We start from the raw sequence: 23719 nt of genomic DNA on the forward strand, positions 1-23719 counted from the left end.
TAAGGGGCAGATTTATCAAAGGTTGAAGTGAAAATTTAAATTTAAAAAATTCTAATTTCGAGCTAATTTTTGTGTGCTTCAACTAGGGAATAGTCCAAATTCGATTTGAATTTAATTTTTTTTGAAAATTTGAATATCGAAATTTATCATGTACTGTCTCTTTAAAAATTCAACTTCAACCATTTGCCATTCTAAAACCTGCTGAATTGTTGTTTTAGCCTATGGGGGACCTCCTAGAACCTATTCGGAGGACTTTGAAAAATCAAAGGGTTTTTTTGGAAAAACTTTGAATCGAATTCTATCGAATGTGCTATTACTTTGATTAGTACGATTCAAATTTAATTGAAAATTGACCTATTCAATCGAAAAATGACCTATTCGGCCAAAAAAAACCCTTTGATTTAATTTCGGTTGGTCTTTTTGAATTCGAATTTCTACGTTTTTAACATTTGAAATTTGACCCTTGATAAATCTGCCCCTAAATCACAGGGTGTGCCATATGTTAGGCACCCCCTAGTGATTGTAGTCACTTACCTGATACCGCTGGCAAGTGCTTATGTTAGCAAAAAAATTGCACCAGCATGGGGTACTATCCAGCAAGCACCACAGAGCAATCATCTTCCTGCTTTTTTCCTTCTTTAAATGGGTGTGAAAGTGCAATAGAGGGAAAAGGGATTTTGAAATCTGTCCAACTGACATATAGCAAATTTTCCACCTGATCTTGGTTGAGGAAGCCCATTAGATGGCCCATACACTCACTCTGTCTGTAAAAACCTTTTTTTGCCCTGTGTATCATCACCTTTAATCCCCATTAAAAATGTTTGTGATTGTTGTCAATAAAGAATGCAAAACTTGGACTTTCTCATGTTACATGCAAATATAGTTGGCCTTTCTCCTTTATCAACAGGTAACAACCCTGTGCTGGTTGTTAGACTTACAAATATCACAACAACTTGTACCCAGAACTGAAACAAAGTAGATAAGAACTTCATCATAGAGTCTGTATTGTAGTACTTCAAACACTACTTGTTTCGGCATAATAAGACTTCCTCAGGTGCATAAACAAATGGTAAATGCAAACAAACATTTAAACCCTTAAACACATCAACAATCTGTAACAGCATAACAGTGCGGGCAGGTACACAGACGTGTATACTTTCAAGAAGAATTGCTATCTAGTGGCCAACTCCAAAATGGCACCATTTTAGAATGTGTTATATCATTCACGTTTACTGTATGTAGCCAAATATGTACATCATATAGAACAGTGCTGGCCAACTACTGTGGTACTGAGGCCAGTGTTGGCCACTCCCTGTTTTAAACCACACACCCTTTAAGCCACACCCATGTTACAACAAGAAATTTTAAGACCATGTACATATTCCAAACACTTTTTTCAGTTCAGTTGTTTTCATATTGTTCACCAGAAATAAATACTTTTTTTAATTACTTTCCATTATTTATTTTTTACTGTTTCTCCAACATCTAAGTTTAAATTTTAATGTTCATGTCTGGTGTTTGAGTCTGGCAATTCAGTAATTCAGGGGCAGACTCTAAACTGTTACAATTTTGCAACATTTAGTTGATACATTTCTCAGCAGCATCTCTGTAGTATTAGCAACTATTGTATCAAATCTAAAAGCTGCCTGTAATGAAACCCAGAGTTTCTGCACAGCAGAGACAAAGATTAGAAATGTATCAACTACATCTATCAATTTAGAACAGTTTACAGGGTTGGCGACCCCCCCTCCCAGAGATGCTTTAGAAGGTGAAAAATTACACTGTACACTTCAATAGTAGAAAAATGGTGACACATTGAAAGTAGAAAGTAATTGGAAAAAGTCGTAATTTCTGGTGATCTATCTGAAAATAATTAGTTGATTGAAGGTGCACAACCACTTTAATGGTGGTTGCACACCAAAAAAACAAATGGTTGGTGCTGACTGCAGGAATATCAACCATCCATTCATAAGACATACCCTTAAATCCATATACCTCACCCTTCCCTGTGGATAACACAGCACCCCAGGCAAATAGTTAAATATTTTAGAAGTCCTTAAAAACAATTTCCAAATGCTAACAACCCCATAACAAGCTTACATCCCACAGGCAGGGTATGGCACACACAGGGAGCATAGTATGGCACACATAGGGGCAGAATTATCAAGGGTCGAATTGAAAATTTGAATTTTTAAATTTGAATTTTGAGTTTATGTAAGTGCAAGCTACTGTTTTATTATTACAGAGAAAAGAGGAATTCTTTTAAAAAAATTGCATAATTTGAATAATGTGGAGCCAATTATGCAGGATGTCATAATAGTCTGCCCAAACTAAAGTAATATGCTGTAATTTTATCACTTATTGTACTGTTACCACAAAACATGTTATAACGTCATATAATATATGAACGTAAATAACATATTTATGTTGAAGCAGATTCATGCAAGTGTCACAACTTATTCCATATGTGCATGAATGTGACCTAAGCTTTTGAGCCATCTACATCAGATGGATGCACACAATGTGCAAGTGGGGAGAATTGCCCTTTATGTGCATGCACGTTTTCCAACATGGCCTTCCCCACCAGGAACTCCCTCCCAATGTCAGGAGCCTAGCTCTGGTGGGGCAATTGAAAAAAAAAAAAAACTTTACCAGGCAAAAGAGTTCTCTAGTTACCACATTGCCTATAAAATCCTTTATCTGTTTTATCATACTTACTTCCATGAAACATAGCTTTATGATCACAGCTCATCCCAGCCATTTTCAATTCTCGGTATAATTTGATAGTTCTGAAAGCAAAGCTAGTTTGTTGCCCATGGTGCAGAGCTTTCTTAATTACCATAAATAGCCAACGCTATAATAATATTGTGGATTAAAACTGGCTTCAAAGTGGTTCATCTCTCTAATGTCCTTTCAAATGATTGTTTATTCCTAACAGAATAAGCCTAGTGTTGTTAGAAAAATACCAAGTATGATTGAATTCTGCAAGAATTACAGTACATAAACTGGATTAATTAAAAAGCAATACAATCTACAGTGCAACATGCTTTCATTTTGGATAGGTGATGTAGACAAGATATAAGAATGTAGAAAAAAAAGACAAACAAAAGGTCAAATAAAATTCTGTAATTATATATATTGTGGTAGAGTGACCAAAACAATGTGGGAAAAGTACTGTTTTCCCTTTAAGTTCACCATAGTAGGAGAGGTAGGCACCAGGAAGGGTGTTACTAAACAGAGAATAGGTTCTCTGTTTAAAAGCTTTGGTTGCCAGGTCCTGGAAACTGGAGTATTCTGGAAAGAACAGGCAAACCAGGTACTCTGATCCAGAAGTCCAGCTCATGGATTAGAGCTCACCTTCCACAGGAAGGCTGTCCTGTGGAAAGGTATTTAGTTCTAGTGGGCCTGTTAGGAGTCTCTCTCAGAGCAGGAAGGACACCTGTCTGTGTGAGGAACTCCCAGAGGGGCTGGGGTGCCATTTGCTACTGCAAGGTACAGAGAGAGGAGACCAAGTGACAGAGGGTCTGTCTGACTAACTGAGGAAAGCCAGGAGGCTGAGCAATCCCCCAGAAGATTTGTGAGTACAGAGGTGACCCCTACTTATGTGTTTTCATACTGGTAATCCACAAGGGGCCCAGTGTAGTAAGGGAACTCTTCATGTGTGAAGGTAGCGCCCAGTGGGCAGGATTTATTTTTATTATTTTGTTTTGTATCCTGAAACTGTCACCCCTGTGTGTAAATAAACTGCCTTAAAGAGAAGAGAAGTGTCTGTCGTGGATCCTGCAGCTTACATATGGTGGAGGCATGCAAAGGGCAGAAGTTTGTTAGGAAAAGCGAACTTTGAAAATTTAAAGCAACAGACACCATCTTAAAGGCGAGGTTAAAGGTTCACCAAAAACAGGAGAGTTGGGAAACCGTGCACCGTGAGTTTAAAGTACCCATATTGTGTGTTGCAGTTGCTGTGGGACTGTGTAAAGTGAATTTGGACTAAAACAAGTGTTGAAAGTCCTGGCAAAAGTGTGTTTGAATCATTGCTCTGTGGCTCAGAAGCTGCTGCTGAAAGTCTGCTCACAGGTGCAGGTTAATTAAAAGTGGCTAATTGATTCAGCTTGTACACCCAATGCTCAGAGTGCAGAAATGGGCAAGAAAAACAGAAAAGGGTCAGTTGGTGTTAAACAAACATGGGGCATAGACTGTGCATTGCTTGGAGATGGCAATAAATGCGATTCATGCAAAATATCTCCGTGTCAAGGTGAAAATTGTGCAGCTAAAGTGTGTAGTTTACACCCCAAGGGAATTAACACTAAAGCAAACTTCCAGGTGCAGCAATGGTTAAATAGAGTGAAAACTGACAGTGAGAGTCAGAAGCTGCAGTGCCTTGCTGAAATAGTTCAGTGGTTAAAAGAAGGTACCGTGAAGCACTTACAAGGGTTTCCAATAAAGAGTGTTGTATCTACACTTATTAAACTGCTGGAGATGAATCCTAAATCTGATATTATGAACTTTACCTACCAAGCACTAAAAGTTATTTTGGAAATGTTTCCTGGCTCTTCTGAGGTAGTAGTTGATGCAGTTCCCATACTACTGGAAGAGGTACAATGTGGGCAAGACCCTGATGTTATTGAACAAGCTTTTGCTATACTTAAGCAGTTGTCTCATACACATGGCAGGGCCATATTACAGGTTGGAGACCTGAGTGAATGTTTATATTACCTAGAATTCTTGAGCATGCAAGCACAGACAAATGTTCTAGCCATGGTGGCCAACTGTTGCCAGGAAATTCAGCCCAGTGAGTTGCACTTGATTGATAAAGCTTTGCCAGAATTATCACAAAGGTTGAATCATCCAGACAAGGAGTCAACAGAAAGCATACTCCTGTGTTTCTTGCACGTCATAAATAACTTTAGATTCAACCGAGTGCTTTTGGCTAAAGTGCTGTGTCCTGAACTGGTAACCTACATCTTGCAATGTGATGGCAAGGAGAACAAGATTGTGGCATCTCTACTCCCCCTGGTAAAGTTATTGACAAATTGTGAGAGTGAATCTGTGGTGGGAAGTGTGCCAGTTATAAAGAGAGAATGTGCTGTAGCCTCTCAGGAGGTTGATGCTTCTACTGCATACAAAGCAAAGGAGGTAAAGACGGCAGCTAGAGTGCAAGTGCCCACTAAAGCTGTTGTGGAAGAGGCTGAAAGGAGGGATCAGCCTGAACAGGTAAAATACATTGAAAAGGTAAAAGTCATGTATGCTCAACTGGCCAAGGCTTTTAAAGAGAAAGAAAGCCAGCTTGAACAATCCCAAGGAGAGGGAGTGATACTTAAAGAAATGCACGCTGTAAAGGTCCTTGATTTGGAAAGAGAAATCCAGTCACTAAAGGGGAGCCTTGCTTCAGAGATTGAGAATAATGCCCTGGAGTCAGAGCAGAAAAATGGAGTTGTGACAGAGCTACAGAAGGAGGTCACTGACCTAAAAAGGAGGTTTGCTGAGGCCTCAAACCTTGTGAGCAAAAGTGTACAGAATTAGCCCAGGCAAATGCAGCACTGCACACACATGTAGTAAATTTGCAAAGTCAATGTACAGAATTGACTGATGCCAAGTACTTATTGGCTGAGAGCAAAAAAAAGTCTGCAGGAACAGCTGAGAAGAGACACTGCAGAAAGCGCAACATTGAAGTTAATGAATGAAGTTCCAAGTCACACCGGTTGCTGGAGAAACAACTGTGTGATGTGCAAACCCAGAAAGAGGATCTGGAACAATGCATACAAGCAAAGGCCAGAGCTATGGAGCAGCTTCAGGCCCAACTTAAAGCGAGTCAAGCTGAGAGTAAGTTTCTGAGGGATCAGAACTTTGAGTATAAAGCTGAGAGCGATTCTCTAACGCAAAGACTTTACACGTTACAGGATCAGGTGTTGCAGGCGAAAGAACACCAAATCACATTACTGCAACAGAGGGAGTGTTTACAACTTAAAAGTCCATCAGAAGGACGCGGAGATTCAATTGTTAAAGGAGCAGTTCCTACAGACCAAGTTGAAGGATGTGTTTCAAGACCAAAATGGCTTATTGGTGAACAAGAAATCGAAAAGTGGAGTTACCCCTAAGATGAAAGTAGTTGTAAGCTTTACTGACCAACTGCAAGGGAGTGCAGTTGCACAATATCCTAAGCTTGAAGAAACTGGTGTGCCTAATTGTAAAGCCTTTCATTCTGGTGATCCAACAAAGTTATCTGCAGATGGGTCCAGTACACACCAGGAAAAGAGCCTTGATGTCAAGCTTGCAAAAGTGAAAATACCCCAAAGGAAAGTAGGGAAGGACTTTGGGAAAGAAAGTCCAGTTTGTCATGTGGAGCCAGTCAGTATGGCTGATGAGAATTGTATTGATGCTATAGTTCCAAACACAACTGCTATTGAGAATTCAGCTGTTGATCCATGTTATAGAACTCTGATGTTGGAGAGTACTAAGGAAGTACCTCATGCAAAAGAACAGTTTAGAGACTGTAGTTATGATGTGCTGACTAACAATATTTCTCCACAGGTTTTCGATCCAGTTGTGCTACAACAGAAAAGTATTATAAATGTGTTGCCTATGATGTTATTGCAAGGAGACTTTAAATTGCTGTGAGGGGGTCACTAAGTAGGAAAAAGGTACCCCTAGGACAGGTATCCCAAGTGGTAGGGATTCCAACAATGCCCTTAAGTCTCCTAAGCTAAAATGGAAGTGCTGATGACCTAATGAGGAGTAAAAAGGTTTTCTCTCCAAGTTCCACTTTAAGTAAGCAAATGTGTGTTCAAAATGTCAGAAAACCCCCACGATGGTCAAGTCCCTAGAGCAAGAGAGCAATGGGATGGCTTATTGTGCTCACCCCTACGGGCTGAAGCAGAGGGGGAGGATATGTGGTAGAGTGACCAAAACAATGTGGGAAAAGATGTTTTCCCTTTAAGTTCACCATAGTAGGAGAGGTAGGCACCAGGAAGGGTGTTACTAAACAGAGAATAGGTTCTCTGTTTAAAAGCTTTGGTTGCCAGGTCCTGGAAACTGGAGTATTCTGGAAAGAACAGGCAAGCCAGGTACTCCGATCCAGAAGTCCAGCTCATGGATTAGAGCTCACCTTCCACAGGAAGGCTGTCCTATGGAAAGGTATTTAGTTCTAGTAGGAGTCTCTCTCAGTGCAGGACTCATAGTTGCCACTGTAGAGCACTGCAAGGCATAAATGAATCACAGGCCCTCAATGATATACTTCATAGTGATGGGCAAATCTGACCAGTTTAATTTCATTTATAAATGTACAAAGAATAGTGACGGGCAAATTTTTTCACTAGCCATGGATTCTTGTAAAAATTCAATGTGACAAAGTCTCTAAAGAAAAAGTTTCTCAGAGACGAAAAAATCACTAAGAAAAAATGCACTTTGACTTTAATGCATTTGGAGTGAGAAAAATTGTTGCACACAAAACATTTTGATGCCCATTGACTTTAATGCATTTTGCTAATTTTTCACGATTTCACAAATTTTTTTGCAGTTTCGCAAATTTTTTTGGTGAAGCAAAACAGGACAGATTAGTCTCCTCACTAAAAAAAATATGGGACAACCTACTCATTCTATTTGTCAGAGCTCTCTGCTTTTTTCACTCGTGTCTTCTCTCCCGCTTTCCTTCACATTTGCTTTTTACTTTTTCTTCATATTTCAATCTCTTTTTCTCTCTTCTCACATCTGCTTATCTATCAGCCACACTCCTCATGTCCATGTTCTCTATATATATATATATATATATATATATATATATATATATATATATATATATATATATATATATATATATATATATATAGTATGTGCCCCTTTTCTGTATACAGTATTCCAGTTTCTTATCCCACAAATTTCTATCATTCAGTTTTCTTGTTAAAATTGCTTTTTTCATTGTTCTTCTCTACTATGTCCCACCATGTAACTTCTCTGCCATTTGCTCTATTTCCACACAAAAAACAACCTTGCTCCCTTACTGACCTGCTGCTGCTAAAGTCATAGATGTAAGAACCATTAGGGGGCAGAGAGAGTTACTGCTGTACTTCAATCCCGGTTGCTCATTTTTTGCCTCAATGTCTGAGTCGAGTAAACAGAAACAGGATTGGCTGGAAGAAGGGTCACAGTGTTTACCTCCAACCAATTAGATTCCACAAAGCTGTACCAGGACTTAAGCTTTAAAGGTACCAGCACTGAGACTGCAGCATATGTTACATAATACTTGAGCTGTGTTAATGGAGACAGGCTTTCTACCAGCAAAATTGTAAAACTGCAGCAATTTTGAACTGAAGCTTATTTATTGTCAGGCAAAATCCGCCCATGATGACAAGCATTAATAAATCTGTTCATAACAATTGATGGATGCAAGAAACTTGTTTCTATACTAATGTATATACTAATTAAATGTTTCTATATTTAATGTGTAGTGCTTATAAATTAGGAAAGTGTAAAATTTCCCATGAAAGAATAGAACCATTGTAAAGTATAGCTGTTACTGATTATTCAGTTACTGTGCTCCAACATTCTAATGGAAATGCAATGCAAGACAATACTTATGCATACTAATTAACAAGTGACATCATTGGTCTTTAAATATCTATTCCAAACATTTTTTTCACATCTATACTATAGTCATGTGATCATATTTGATGGTATAATTAATTATTTAAATGTTTTTCAGGTGCTTTCTTGTGAAGGGTTAAATTGTGTAACAATATTTTTCACTTTTACTCCAGCAACAATGAACGTTTCTCATAATGAAAGAATCAATTGCAAGAGTGGAATTAGTTATTCTAAATCATGCATCTGTGGTTGAAGGGAGCGCTTCTAAAAATCATTAAACAATCATGTATTCCTATTGATTTATTCAAAATACCTTCAGGGAAAGCAGATTAAACACAAGGAAAAAGGAAGCTAATGCAGATTAATGGATGAAGGATGGGCCAATAGTTCCCCAGATAATTCTTCTACGAATGAGAGGAAACTTATATATACACTATTAGCAGGATAAAAGGGTCTATTAGGGACCTTACACTTGACATATTTATGTATTTCAAAAACAAAGTAGTGTGGTGAATTAGCTTTACTCTGGACATTTGTTAATTTTATTGCATCTCCAAGTGATAAACAGGATCTTTTGTTGAGGGCAATGGGTTGCTATTCTCCCAAGACCTGCATGGCTTTTACAAACTGCTGAAGCCAATTCAGCTTCTCCGATATCTATCAATATCCTAAGTATGTTATGTTTTGTTTTATTTTATAGTTGCTTATAATGTTGCTATGTATAGAAGGGGTGCAGTATGTATGCCCTTTTGGTATTTGAAATGCAATAGCTTTTAATACGTAATAGAATATGCTAAAAATTATTTAAAGGGCATGTAAAGGCAAAAATATAAAATCCAATTTTTACTTTCTTTAATGAAAAAAAGAAACATATCTCCAATATACTTTAATTCAAAAATGTGCACCATTTTTATAAGAAACCTGACTGTATACAGTGAAATTCTCCCTTAATTTACTGCTGTGGATAGGAATTGTCAGATGGTCCCTAACTGCTGAGCAGCGAAACAATCATACTTATGAACAGCAGGGGGAGCCCCTGCCTTACTTCCCAGCCATGCAGAACTCAAGCAGCTTTGTTTATGACGATCCCTAAGCAGCCCAGATCACACTGAGCATGTGCACAGTCTTAGTCTTGCAAAGATGTTTAACAAAGTTACAAGATGGTGAACCCCTGTAGCCAACTTTGAAAGCATAAATCATTTGTTTGATTAGGCTTGTGGTGCAGTGAGTTCATGTTTATATTTAGTATACAAAATACAGCATTTTTAACCTTATTCTATTTTAGACTTTACATGCCCTTTAAACATTCAATAAAACCAATAGGATAGTTTTGTCACTAATGCAACTTAGTTTGTATCAAGTACAAGATATAGTTTATTATTACAGAGAAAAAGTGATAAAATAAGAATAATTTGCTTAAAATAAACTCTATGGGAGGTGGTCTTCTCATAATTCTGATCTTTTTGGAGAATCAGAGCTTCCCAGATTAGGGATCCCATACCTGTACTTTTATGTTCACTTTTATATTTATGTTATATTTATATTTTATATCACACTAACTTTTTATATTACATCTTCTAGATTCAGGTGAGGGAGTTTAATAACTCAAAATTCTTAAACCATTAAATTCCAATAAATAAATATATAATTTCCTTATCTTTTCAGGACCCCATATATTTATTAGTAAATATGACATTCAAGGAAGAAGCATTTGGTTGAAAATTCAGTGGACCCTTCCAAGATTGAATAGGACCAACACAGGAAAAACACAGGATACCAGCAGTTGCACCAAATGATAGATTGTTTTAATGATTGGCTTCTTGGCATGTTTGCATGATAATTAATTTTTATCAGAACATGTGCAATTTAACAGCTTTCAGCTGCTGGGAATATCTTTTTGTTTGAGGTGTAAATACATTGTGGTTCATTAGAGAACCTATTACACTAAGAATGTTATATTAGAGTTAATATTTAATTTGAGCTTGCAGAATCATTTATGCTTGTTTAAGCTTTCTGTGTGTAAGCTCTATAGACTGCTGAGCTATGTAAAAAAAATTTTCTTCACATTAAACACAGGCCAAACTATCGATTGTTATAAAGTGCTGAACATGGGCAGCAAGATGGCCTCGATAAATATAGTCCTGGGCAGCACAAGTTAAGCATCACTACCTCTTACTTTGGCTTAGAGATTTCCTGTGTCCTTTATTAATCTGGCAACTCTGCCATTAGGGGGGCAGATAAGAGTGTCAAATGGAGTTTAACATTCCTACAGAATTAATTCCATTAAAACCCACTTACATTTATAACTTATGTATCTTGTGTAAAGCCATAATAAGTCACATCACATTGCAGGTGAAAATGTTGGAATGCCATATGATTGGCCAGATAATTTGAGTTCAACTGTGTTACTGGGAAAAATATATTTCTGTAAAAAATATATTTTTTTCTCAGTAACACAGCTGTAAATGAAGCGTATGAATATCTAGGAATTGCCAAAGTTCCTTGATACATGTAGTTAAATTGCAGCATGTATTGTTTGTTGTAAGGGCTGTGATATCAGTATACTAATTGTACAAAAGTGCTAACCATCACCTCACTACTACACAATGAATCAATTCATAGGCTAAACAATACACAGTTTGCAAAGACGTCTTTGCATAATGCAAAAGTCAGTGATATTTTATTTACAATGGGAAAAATACAACTTTCAGAGAGTGACAAATATAGATCAAATATATATTTGATTTTAAATTATAGATTTAAAATCAAATATTGCAAAACAATAATATATTATAACATGTAAGAATATCAGATGTCTACAATTTCCTTAATCAAAGACACAAAGTCAATACTGATTGCTTTCTTACAGGCCATGAAATCTGAGGTAACTTCTAATATTCTCGTAACTTATTATGTTTTTACATTTTTTGATGATAAAGAAGTTGTAATTAGTCAGATGGTAAAATACGTTCACATTGTAAATCAAACCTGTAAAAATACACAGTAGAAAAGGAACAAACAAATACTTTAAGTGAAAAAGAGAAGTTACTCTACACAGAAATGCAGCTAATTGGGGCAAATTTACTAAAGGGCGAAGTGACGTCATTTCGGTACTTCACCGATTTACTAACTTCGCTTGCGAAAGAGACTGACGCTGGGGCTCATTCGCACTCATTCGTTGTGCTCTGGCGAAGGGACGTAACTGCGCAAATTCACTAAGATGCGGATTTTACTGAACGTTACCTATTGTGCCAGACTTGCCTTCGCCACCTCAGACCAGGCGAAGTGCAATAGAGTAGATAGGACTTCCTCAAAATGTATTTGAAAATTTTTCTAAGTCCCAAAAAACGCTTTTCCTTTTTTTCAGGGTGATAGGCTGCAAAAGAGTGTAATTTTTTGGGGGGGGTAACTGGCTTCCCCCCTACATTTCCTAACATATGGAACATGAACTATACAATGGACTCATGTGTAGGGCATTATAACAACTCTATTTTCTTTTATTAAGCTTCCCTGTGCTTGTGTAATGTAATGTATTTGCTGCAACATATACATCCATGTAATTTTATCATTTCCCGCCGTATGCAAATTAGGCAACGCTAACGCATCTTCACTCTGCTTGCCGAATTAACCCTGGCGCAACTTCGGCAGCATTCGGCACGCTGGACGCAACTTCGCGTGTTAGTGAATTAGTGTAGTCTTAGTGAATTTTCACCTGGCTAAGTGTTGCGCTGCCTCCAAAGCCGTCGCTGAATTTTCGCCGCTTAGTAAATTTGCCCCATTGTTTCAGTTAGTTTATGCCTCTCTTAATAATAATAATAAAAAACACTAAGGTTATACAGTAAATATTATGCTGTGACAATAACTAAAAATCGAATAGGCCTAATAATAAGGTAAAAATATAAAATTACCTCACTAGAGGAGCCTGTAACAAATATAATAAACATGGAGCAATAAAAATATTTTTTCATTAATACAATTTAAGGATACAGGGTTAGAAAAAACCAAGTTCAGATCCTAGATTATTTAAACCTGGACCATATTTAGAAAAATTTAAACCTGGACCATAACTGGGAGGAGAGAGAGAGTGATACATCTAGAAAAAAATATTATTATGGTAGGATCGTTACATAGTTACATAGTTAAATCGGGTTGAAAAAAGACAAAGCCCATCAAGTTCAACCCCTCCAAATGAAAACCCAGCATCCATACTGTGACTGGTTACACACTCTTGCAGGGGTCAGTCGTGCAGAAATAGGAGTGCAGACAAGTTTGTGTCATAAAGCTGTTCAGCCGCTCAGGCTTTATTTGTAAGTTGCTCAAAATAACAAACAAAACGAAAATAAAACATAGCCGTCTGGCTCCTGCCTATCTCATTCAGTGGCCCTATCTATACTAGCAACACAAATATAATGATCACAGTCACTGGCAAAAACAGAGCAACTTACGGTTTCATAGTTTTCAGGGAATCTGAAAATCACTCACAGAGCTCCTTTCCTTCCAGCTTTCAGGCAGCCTGAAGAGCTCTGTGTCAGGCCCGCTGACCTAAATACTCCACCTGTGTGATCAGCACACAGACAGGTAAAACCCAAAACATTCCTGGAGCCTTTTAACACATGAAGTGCCGGAATCCTGGTGCAATGTATTGCCGGGATTCGAGCCGGGGACCTTTGGGTTTCTGGCTCTATACCTTAACCATTTGGCCAGGTGAGCAGCCTGTAGGGTTGCTCGCTATGTGTAACCTGGCCTCTGCAGTCCCAGCCCAGCTGTCGCCTGATTGGCCTCTTCTTCTTTCTTCTTCTTTGTTTTATTGGCGGGTTGCAACCAACTTTAACAGGTGCATATCGCCACCTACTGTACCGGGGTGTGTAATATCAAGGTTTCTTTATTCCTACTTCCTCAAAGAAAAAAAAAAAAAAAAGCACTTTGTCCTGTTTATATTTCTGTTTCTAATCCTGTATTTTTAAGAAATACCAGTATTGCTCTACTACTTTCTTTTGTTTTCTCCCAAGTCCCTAGGATCCCTAGTAGACTCCATTCTCTTTCCAGTTCATACATTTTATCTTGTAATATCTTCCTCTCTGCATTATATTTTTTACACCATAAAATAACATGCTCAACATTTTCAGAGACATTGCATACATCACATTTATCTGTACTGCATTTTCCCATCTTGAAAAGTGTTGATTTAAGTCCAGTATGTCCTAGTCTAGTTCTTGTAATAATCACTTCTTCCCTTCTACTATTTCCATTAAAAGCTTTTACCTTTATTGACTTCTGTATATTATAGTAGTGTCTCCCTTTGCAATCTGTGTCCCATATCATTTGCCATGAGTTCTCTACTGCTGTTTTAATTATTGACTTGGCCTCGCCTTTCCCAAAGGGAATTTCCATTATTTCTTCATTCTTTAGTTTTAATGCATTCTTAGCTATTGAATCTGCTTTCTCATTACCCTCCACGCCAACATGTGCCGGCACCCAACAAAACTGTATTAAAGTTCCAGCTTTTTGTATTCGTAGTAATGTCATTGATATTTCCTTCAACAAGTCATCTCTTTTTGTTTCACTAGCTGTCAGACTCCTAAGCGCTGCACTAGAGTCTGAGCATATGACTGCTCTCTTCGGTTTTATTTCTTCTATCCGCTGTAAACCTAATATTATGGCAACTATTTCTGCTGTGAATACTGACAATTTATTATTGATTCTTTTGTTTATGATTATATTGAATTCAGGTATGTACACTCCGGCTCCAACATGGTTGTTTTCTGGGTCTTTAGACCCATCAGTGAATACTTGCAAATAATTATAATATTTCTTTTTAACATACTCTGATACCAAATATCCAATATTATCTATATTATTTTCAATCCACTCTCTTTTTTGTTCTATAAGTTGTAAGTCTACATCCGGAACTGGCAATATCCATGGAGGTACATTACCCCATACAGTATTGGGTCCGATCTTTAACTTGTTTAGCCCATATTTTTCTGCTACCGAATTAATATTCCAACCAAATCCTGAGTTTTTTCTTTTTTGCGAGTATTCCCAGCAGTCTTCTATCACCTTTGTCGCGGGTTGCTCCTCTCCTGATCCCTTTAGCTTAACCCAGTATGATAATGCCAGTTTTAATTGTCTCAGATGCAGTGGTAATTCTCCAGATTCCACCAGCAAAGCATTGGTCGGCGTTGTTTTAATAGCTCCAATACTGAGTCTTAGAGCTTTATACTGTATTCTATCTAGTTTTTCTAGATTACTTTTTGCTGCTGCTCCATATACTATACATCCATAGTCAATACTGGATCGTATTAAGGCCCTATATATATCTAGTAGCGATTGTTTATCTGCTCCCCAATTATATCCAGAGACTGATCTCATAAGGTTCAGCACTTTATTACATTTTGTCATAATCTGTTTAATATGTGTTTTCCATATACATTTCTCATCAAACCATAACCCCAAATATTTAAATGTTGTTACCCTTATCATATTTTGACCGTATAGTTTAATTTCGATATTGTCTAATCTTCTTTTTTTGGAGAATAACATGTAACATGATTTTTCAACTGACATCTTAAAACCCCATTCATATGACCAATTTTCAACCTTTATTGTGGCACTCGGAATACTCTTAATCACATGTTTAGTATTTTTCCCTCTTTTCCATATAGCTCCATCGTCTGCATAAAGTGAGGACCCTATATCTATGCTAACATTGTCAAAGATATCATTTATCATAATATTAAATAAAATAGGGCTAATAACACTACCCTGCGGAACACCATTCTCAATATTAAACTCATCTGATACAGCATCTCCTACCTTAACTCTGATTGTTCGGTTAGTTAAAAAATGTAATATCCAATTGTACATTCTCCCACCAATACCCATCTTATGAAGTTTAATCAATAGTCCTTCTCTCCACATTGAGTCATACACTTTCTCTATATCAAAATACACTATAGCCATAACTTCCTTTGTGCTGATTGCTTTTTCTGCCTCATTGCTAACTTTCACTAGCGCATCAATAGTAGATCTACCTTTTCGAAAACCATTTTGATATGTACTAATCAATTTCCTTTGCTCCAAGTAATGTGTTAGTCTGTGGACAATCACCTTTTCCATCCATTTGCACAAATGCGATGTTAGTGCTATAGGTCTGTAATTTCCTGCATTATTTGGGTTTTTGCCAGGCTTACTAAAAGGCAGTATTAAGGCACTTTTCCAATTATTAGGCATTACGCCTTCTTGCCATATCCTGTTAAATAGTTTTTGTATAATTTCTAAGGCTTCATCTGATAGTTCTCTGAACATTGCATAGCATAATTGATCCTGACCTGGAGCCGTATATCCACTTTTCTGTAACGCCGCTTTCAATTCTTGAATTGTAAAATCCATATTAATGCTAGTATCATCGCTACATCTTTTCTTTAATATATCTGGATGTTTCCTCAAAATATCTTCTTTCTGATGCTTATGCTTTTCATCTAAATGATTTCCATTATGTATACTTGCAAACTTTTTACCCAACAGATCTGCTTTCTCCTTGTTTGTAATTGCCAAATATTCTTCATCAACTAACATTGGAATTTTGTTATTTTTCCTTTTCCCACTCATTTTTTTAATCATCTGCCAAACATCAGCCAATCTTATTTCTCTACCAATAGCTGAGCAAAATTGTCTCCAAGCATTCCTCTTTGCTGTTTTAATTATTTTTCGTGCCATTGCTTTCTTTCTTTGATATTCATTCACATTCTCTTGACTCATTTGTTTCCTTAATGTTCTAAAAGCTTTATTTCTATCTTTTATAGCATTTCTACAATCATCATTCCACCATGGAACCATCTTCTTTTTCCCGTTTATTTTACTTTTGGGGATACACGCTGTTGCAGCATTTACAATCAATTGTGTCACTGTTTCTGCACAATTGTCTGTTACCTTCCATCGATATTGTTTCCATAAGCTCTTTACAATGTTCTCTAAACTTTTCCCATTCAGCTTTATGAAAGCACCATCTCTCTACTATATATCCTTCCTGTAATTTTATTTCAAAATTTATAGTACATGAAATCATATTATGATCACTTCCTGTGATATCATTCATTACTTTCCATTCGCATATGTTACTTATATTTCCTGATACCAACGTAAGGTCAATGCATGAAACTGTATTTCTTACAACATCTATTCTAGTGCCACTGCCATCATTAATACAGACTAGTGATCTCTCATCCATCAGTTCTTCCACTATTTCCCCATTTCTATCTACATGATCACTTCCCCACAAAGTATTATGGGCATTAAAATCTCCACACCATATTTCTCTTCTATCCACACTTCCACTGATCTCTTGAAACATTTCCATTGATAATCTCTTACAGGGATTATAGAAGTTTATTATTTTTATGTTTCCTCTGGGACTACATACTTCTACTGCTACACATTCATAATCATTTGGAACATTAATTCTTCTGTATGCTATAGAATCTCTAATAAATGTTACACATCCTCCACCTTGTGTTGATCTTCTATCACATCTTGTGTAACTATATCCTGTCAGAACATAATCCAAATGTGGTCTTAGCCATGTTTCTTGAATACAGATAATGTCTGGTGTATTTTTCATATCTGCTATAACTTTTTTAAATTCTTGCCCATTCGCTATTAAACTTCTGGCATTCCATTGGAGGATATGAAATACCATCATTAGACTAATCACCTTGAGACAGTCCATCATAGTTGGTAGGATTCAACATTTCATGTATCATTTCAGCTTTAATATCTTTAATCCCTAGTAACTCTGTTGCTGCTTCCACAACTGTCTTTATTCGATCACTTTTTCTTTGTTGTTGCATTGCTACATTCACAATTTTACATATGAAAGCTACAAAATTGGTTTTATCCACAATTAATGTATCCTTCTTTATCTTTTTGACCCATGGGTTTATTTCTGTTTGCTGTTGACTTATTGCGCATGATGGAATTTCTATTGACTGTCTTCTTACTGACTGACTTGGGTTTTCTATAACTGTTGCTCTGCTTCTGTTAATTTCTATTTCCTTTACTTTTTTAGCTGCATCCGCATATGAGACTTGGTTATTTATTTTATATTTCTGTATCTCTCTAGCCTGTCTTTGCACTGGGCACCCTCCAAATGCCGCACTGTGTTCACCACCACAGTTACAGCATTTGATTTTTGCATCTGTATCACATTTACCGTATTCATGTTCCCCTCCGCATCTAGCACATCTTTGTCTTCCTTTACATTGGCCTGCCGTATGTCCCAATCTTTGGCATTTAAAACATCGCAATGGGGCTGGAATATACTCCCTTACATCATAGCTCAGATATCCCATTTTGATTTTCTTTGGCATATTTTTTTCAAATTCTAGAAGTATTGATAAACTATCACTTTTAACCCCCTTTCTGTTCATTTGTAATCTTGTAGCCTTCACTACTTTTCCTCCTTTTACTTCTTTCATTATTTCATCCATTTTCATTGTTAGTGGAACATCATATATAACACCTTTCATATTAGCTGCGTTTCCTGGGATATGTGTATTAATTCTTTCTCCATTTAATGTTTCTGCCTGTAGGAATTTATCTCTTTGCTGTTTATCTTTAGCAAAAATCAATAGTCTCCTGTTACTTAAGAATTTAGCAAACTTTATTTTACCCATTTCTTTTTCTATAGCTTTTGTCAGTTTAAGTGGATGAAAATGTACTCCTTCTTTTTTGAAAGTTATCAATACTTTCCACTCTGCTTGTTCTTCCTCATCCTTCCCATTTTTCTTAGCTGCTCTTTTTTTATTCTTATCCTCCATCTCTAGTCCTACAGTAGAACTTTCTGAGCTAGTATTCCTATTTTTTCTTTTTCTCTTAACATCCTGACAAGCCATATCATTACTACTTTCACCATCAGTATTTTCACCCATGATATTACATCCACGGTACAGTTGTTGCTAAACCCGCCAAACCTTTATTCCTGATTGTGACTCTCTGAAAGCTTCGGTCTGGTTCCGACAGCTGCTGCTGTTCTCTCCTCCGACGCCCTCCTGTCACAGTCGCGGAAGAAGGTCAAACGGAAACGCACTAGAAATGACCCCCCCGCCGTTGCTTCTCTGTTCGCTCTCCGAACAACAGCAACAAGCAACACTCCCCGGAACTACGTCACCGGAAGCCTATACTGTAAGTCTATTCACCGCCTGATTGGCCTCTCCAGGCCCAGCTCAGCTGCAGCCTGTTTGGCATCTACAGCCCCAACCCAGCTGCTGCCTAGTTTAATCAGCCAATCACGGCTGACTCTTCCCTATTTAAGGGCAGCACTTAGACCACTCCTGGCCAGAGCATTGCATGGTTTTCCTAATACTGCGGCAGCGCCCCTAACTAGGGAGTTCTAGCTCTTGCCCCCTTTTCCCTTATTATTCTGCATTGCCTTGCCTTGTCTGCTTGTCTTGTTCTGCTTACCCTATCTTGTACCTTCCCAGCCTTGACCTTGATCTGACCCTGCCTTGCTTATTCCTGAATTTCTGCTTCCTGTTCCACCTTGCCCTGACTTCCCCTTGTACCGACCTTGTCTCGCCTGTTCCTGATTCTTGCTTTCTGACCCTGCCTTGTACCTTGTCCCTCTCTTGCTATCTTGCTCCAGTCCTCTCTTGCTATCTTGCTCCAGCCCTCTCTTGGTATCTTGCTCCAGCCCTCTCTTGCTATCTTGCTCCAGTCCTCTCTTGCTATCCTGCTCTAGTCTCCTTCTGCTATCCACTCTAATCTCCTTCTGCTCCTGTCTTGCTATCCGCTCCAGTCTCCCTCTGCACTCTATCCCCAGTTTGATCTGATCTACGCCCGCACCGTTCTGTCCCATCCAGTCTGTTCCTGTTCCACTCCTGCCCCGTCCAGTCTGTTCCTGTTGAGTCGTCGCCCTCTTCTTCCTGCCTAGTCCAGTCCTGATCTTCACCCTCTCCGTCCTGTTCTGCACCTGATCCAGACTGACTCTTCGCCCTAATCAACCTGTTCCTGCTTTCCCTTCAAGTGTTCCCTAGGCACATACAGCTCCTGCCTCAAGGACTCGCCCTTTCCCTTCAGTCTTCACAGCTCCCCCTACCTAATCCTTGACAGAATTCTCTGGCTGCAAGGGCTGTTCCTGTGCCTTCTGACCAGATTCCCAAAAAGACTGAATACTCTATTTTGACCCGCAGATACTGTGATGGCTCCCCAAGTAAAATTCCTATCTTTCTAGAGGAAGTCCTGCTCCTTTCAGAGAAGGAACACTTTCTGAGTGCTCCTCCAGTCGAGCAAGTTTTGGAGATCATTTTCTTCCTGCTAGAAGGTAAAGCTCGTTCCTGGGCCGAGAACTTACTGAGCAGTAAATCCCCTTTAATCTACAATACTGCTCAGTTTCTGTTGGCATTCCTAGATAAATTTGCCTCAATTCCAGGGCTGGCTATCCCTCCGCAGTCTGCTCCAGTTCCAGGGCCGGCTATCCCTCCGCAGTCTGCTCCAGTTCCAAGGCCGGCTATCCCTCCGCAGTCTGCTCCAGTTCCAGGGCCGGCTATCCCTCCGCAGTCTGCTCCAGTTCCAGGGCCGGCTATCCCTCCGCAGTCTGCTCCAGGGCCGGCTATCCCTCCGCAGTCTGCTCCAGTTCCAGGGCCGGCTACCCCTCCGCAGTCTGCTCCAGGGCCGGCTACCCCTCCGCAGTCTGCTCCAGGGCCGGCTACCCCTCCGCAGTCTGCTCCAGGGCCGGCTACCCCTCCGCAGTCTGCTCCAGGGCCGGCTACCCCTCCGCAGTCTGCTCCAGGGCCGGCTACCCCTCCGCAGTCTGCTCCAGGGCTGGCTACCCCTCCGCAGTCTGCTCCAGGGCCGGCTACCCCTCCGCAGTCTGCTCCAGTTCCAGGGCCGGCTACCCCTCCGCAGTCTGCTCCAGTTCCAGGGCCGGCTACCCCTCCGCAGTCTGTTCCAGGGCCGGCTACCCCTCCGCGGTCTGCTTCAGTTCCAGGGCCGGCTACCCCTCCGCGGTCTGCTTCAGTTCCCGGGCCGGCTACCCCTCAGTTGTATGCTTCAGTTCCCGGGCCTGCTACCCTGCAGCCTTGGCTGCCTACAGCTCCAGAGGGGGTTTGCCAGCAGCCTCGGTTGCCTACAGATCCAGAGAAGCTTACCCAGCAGCCTCGGTTGCCTACAGCTCCAGAGGAACTTCCCCAGCAGCATCCGCTGGCCACAGCTCCAGAGGGGCCTACCCAGCAGCATCGGCTGCCCACAGCTCCAGAGGGGCCTACCCAGCAGCATCGGCTGCCCACAGCGCCAGAGGGGTCTACCCAGCAGCCTCCGCAGCCCACAGTTCCAGTGCGGCCTTCCCTGCAGCCGCCATTGCCTTCAGCTCCAGAGCCAGTTCCCCAGCAGCCTCCGCTGCCCATGGCTTCAGCTAGGCTTCCCTTGCGACTGGCTCACCACTGGCTGCCTCCTGCACTTGTGCCGGCTCCCCAGCAGCTGCCTCCTGTACCCATGCCTTGTCCTGTGCCCCCAGAAGAGGGGCTTCTGCCTTGTCCTGTGCCCCCAGAAGAGGGGCTTCTGCCTTGTCCTGTGCCCCCAGAAGTGGGGCTTCTGCCTTGTCCTGTGCCCCCAGAAGTGGGGCTTCTGCCTTGTCCTGTGCCCCCAGAAGTGGGGCTTCTGCCTTGTCCTGTGCCCCCAGAAGTGGGGCTTCTGCCTTGTCCTGTGCCCCCAGAAGTGGGGCTTCTGCGGTGTCTTAACACAGTGACTGTAAATAATGTTCAAAACCCAGGCACTCATGTGGAGGGCACCCGCGAGGGTGGAGTTGCCTATACTGTTGCCAAGTCTCAGAGCACCGGCGAGGGTGGCTCTGCCGAGCATCAGGGCACCCGCCAGGGTGGCTCTGCCGAGCATCAGGGCACCTGCCAGGGTGGCTCTGCCGAGCATCAGGGCACCCGCCAGGGTGGCTCTGCTAAGTTCCAGGGTGGCTAATACTATAGCATTACCTCCTAGTTGGGCACCCGTGTGGGTAGTTCTGCCCAGAGAATTGCCAGTTCCCCAGGCACATGAAAATGTTGGTCACTGTGGCGCCAGGGAGTCGCCTTGTGAGGGGGGGATACTGTCAGGTATTGCTGGGATTCGAGCCGGGGACCTTTGGGTTTCTGGCTCGATACCTTAACCATTTGGCCAGGTGAGCAGCCTGTAGGGTTGCTCGCTATGTGCAACCTGGCCTCTGCAGTCCCAGCCCAGTTGCCACCTGATTGGCCTCTCCAGCCCCAGCTCAGCTGCAGCCTGTTTGGCATCTACAGCCCCAACCCAGCTGCTGCCTAGTTTAATCAGCCAATCAGGGCTGACTCTTCCCTATTTAAGGGCAGCACTTGAACCCCTCCTGGCCAGAGCATTGCATGGTTTTCCTAGTACTGTGGCAGCGCCCCTAACTAGGTAGTTCTAACTCTTGCCCCTTTTCCCTTATTATTCTGCCTTGCCTTGCCTTGTCTGCTTGTCTTGTCCTGCTTACCCTATCTTGTACCTTCCCAGCCTTGACCTTGATCTGACCCTGCCTTGCTTGTTCCTGATTTCTGCTTCCTGTTCCACCTTGTACCTTGCCCTGACTTCACCTTGTACCGACCTTGTCTCGCCTGTTCCTGATTCTTGCTTTCTGACCCTGCCTTGTACCTTGTCCCTCTCTTGCTATCTTGCTCCAGCCCTATCTTGCTCCAGCCCTCTCTTGTTAACCTCTCTAGTCTCCTTCTGCTATCCACTCTAATCTCCTTCTGCTCCTGTCTTGCTATCTGCTCCAGTCTCCCTCTGCACTCTATCCTCAGTTTGATCTGATCTACGCCCGCACCATCCTGTCCCATCCAGTCTGTTCCTGTCCCACTCCTGCCCCGTCCAGTCTGTTCCTGTTGAGTCGTCGCCCTCTTCTTCCTGCCTAGTCCAGTCCTGATCTTCGCCCTCTCTGTTCTGTTCTGCACCTGATCCAGACTGACTCTTCGCCCTCATCAACCTGTTCCTGCTTTCCCTTCAAGTGTTCCCTAGGCACATACAGCTCCTGCCTCAAGGACTCGCCCTTTCCCTTCAGTCTACACAGCTCCCCCTACCTAATCCTTCACATGTATACACCATCCAGCACTTTCTCTGCTAAACATTGTGACACCCTGTCACAATACACACACCCCTCCATACTTTCACATAAATTATATATACCCATATCTATACTAACTATAGAATTTAGTATCATAATAGCTTTTACTATTAAGTCTATCCAAGAAATTATCCAAGCCACTCTTAAAAGCATTAACAGAATCAGCCATCACAACATCACCCAGCAGTGCATTCCACAACCTCACTAACCTCACTGTAAAGAAAAATTAATGAGTTATTTTCTTTTAGTCTGAAGGGGTGGCCTCTGGTACGGTGATCCTCTTTATGGGTAAACAGGTCCCCTGCTATTTGTCTATAATGTACTTGTAAAGTGTAATCATGTCCCCTCCCAAGTGCCTTTTTTCTAGAGAAAACAACCCCAACCTTGAGAGTCTACCCTTATAATTTAAGTCTTCCATACCTCTAACAAGTTTAGTTGCACATCTCTGCACTCTCTCCAGCTCATTTACATCACTCTTAAAGGGCATGTAAAATCTAAAATAGAATAAGGCTAAAAATGCTGTATTTTGTATACTAAATATAAACATGAACTTACTGCACCACAAGCCTAATCAAACAAATGATTTATGCTTTCAAAGTTGGCTATAGGGGGTCACCATCTTGTAACTTTGTTAAACATCTTTACAAGACTAAGCACATGCTCAGTGTGGTCTGGGCTGCTTAGGGATCGTCAAAAACAAAGCTGCTTGAGTTCTGCATGGCTGGGAAGTAAGGCGGGGCCCCCCTGCTGTTCATAAGTATGATTGTTTCCCTGCTCAGCAGTTAGGGACCATCTGACAATTCCTATCCACAGCAGTAAATGAAGGGAGAATTTCACTGCATACAGTGAGGTTTCTTATAAAAACGGTACACATTCTTGAATTAAAGTATATTGGAGATAGGTTTATTTTTCATTAAAGAAAGTAAAAATGGGATTTTATTTTTTTGCCTTTACATGCCCTTTAAGGACTGGAGTCCAAACCTCACTGCATACTCCAGACGAGGCCTTACCAGGAACCTATAA

Source organism: Xenopus laevis, chromosome 1S (assembly GCF_017654675.1).
Source record: "Xenopus laevis strain J_2021 chromosome 1S, Xenopus_laevis_v10.1, whole genome shotgun sequence".
NCBI lineage: Eukaryota > Metazoa > Chordata > Amphibia > Anura > Pipidae > Xenopus > Xenopus laevis.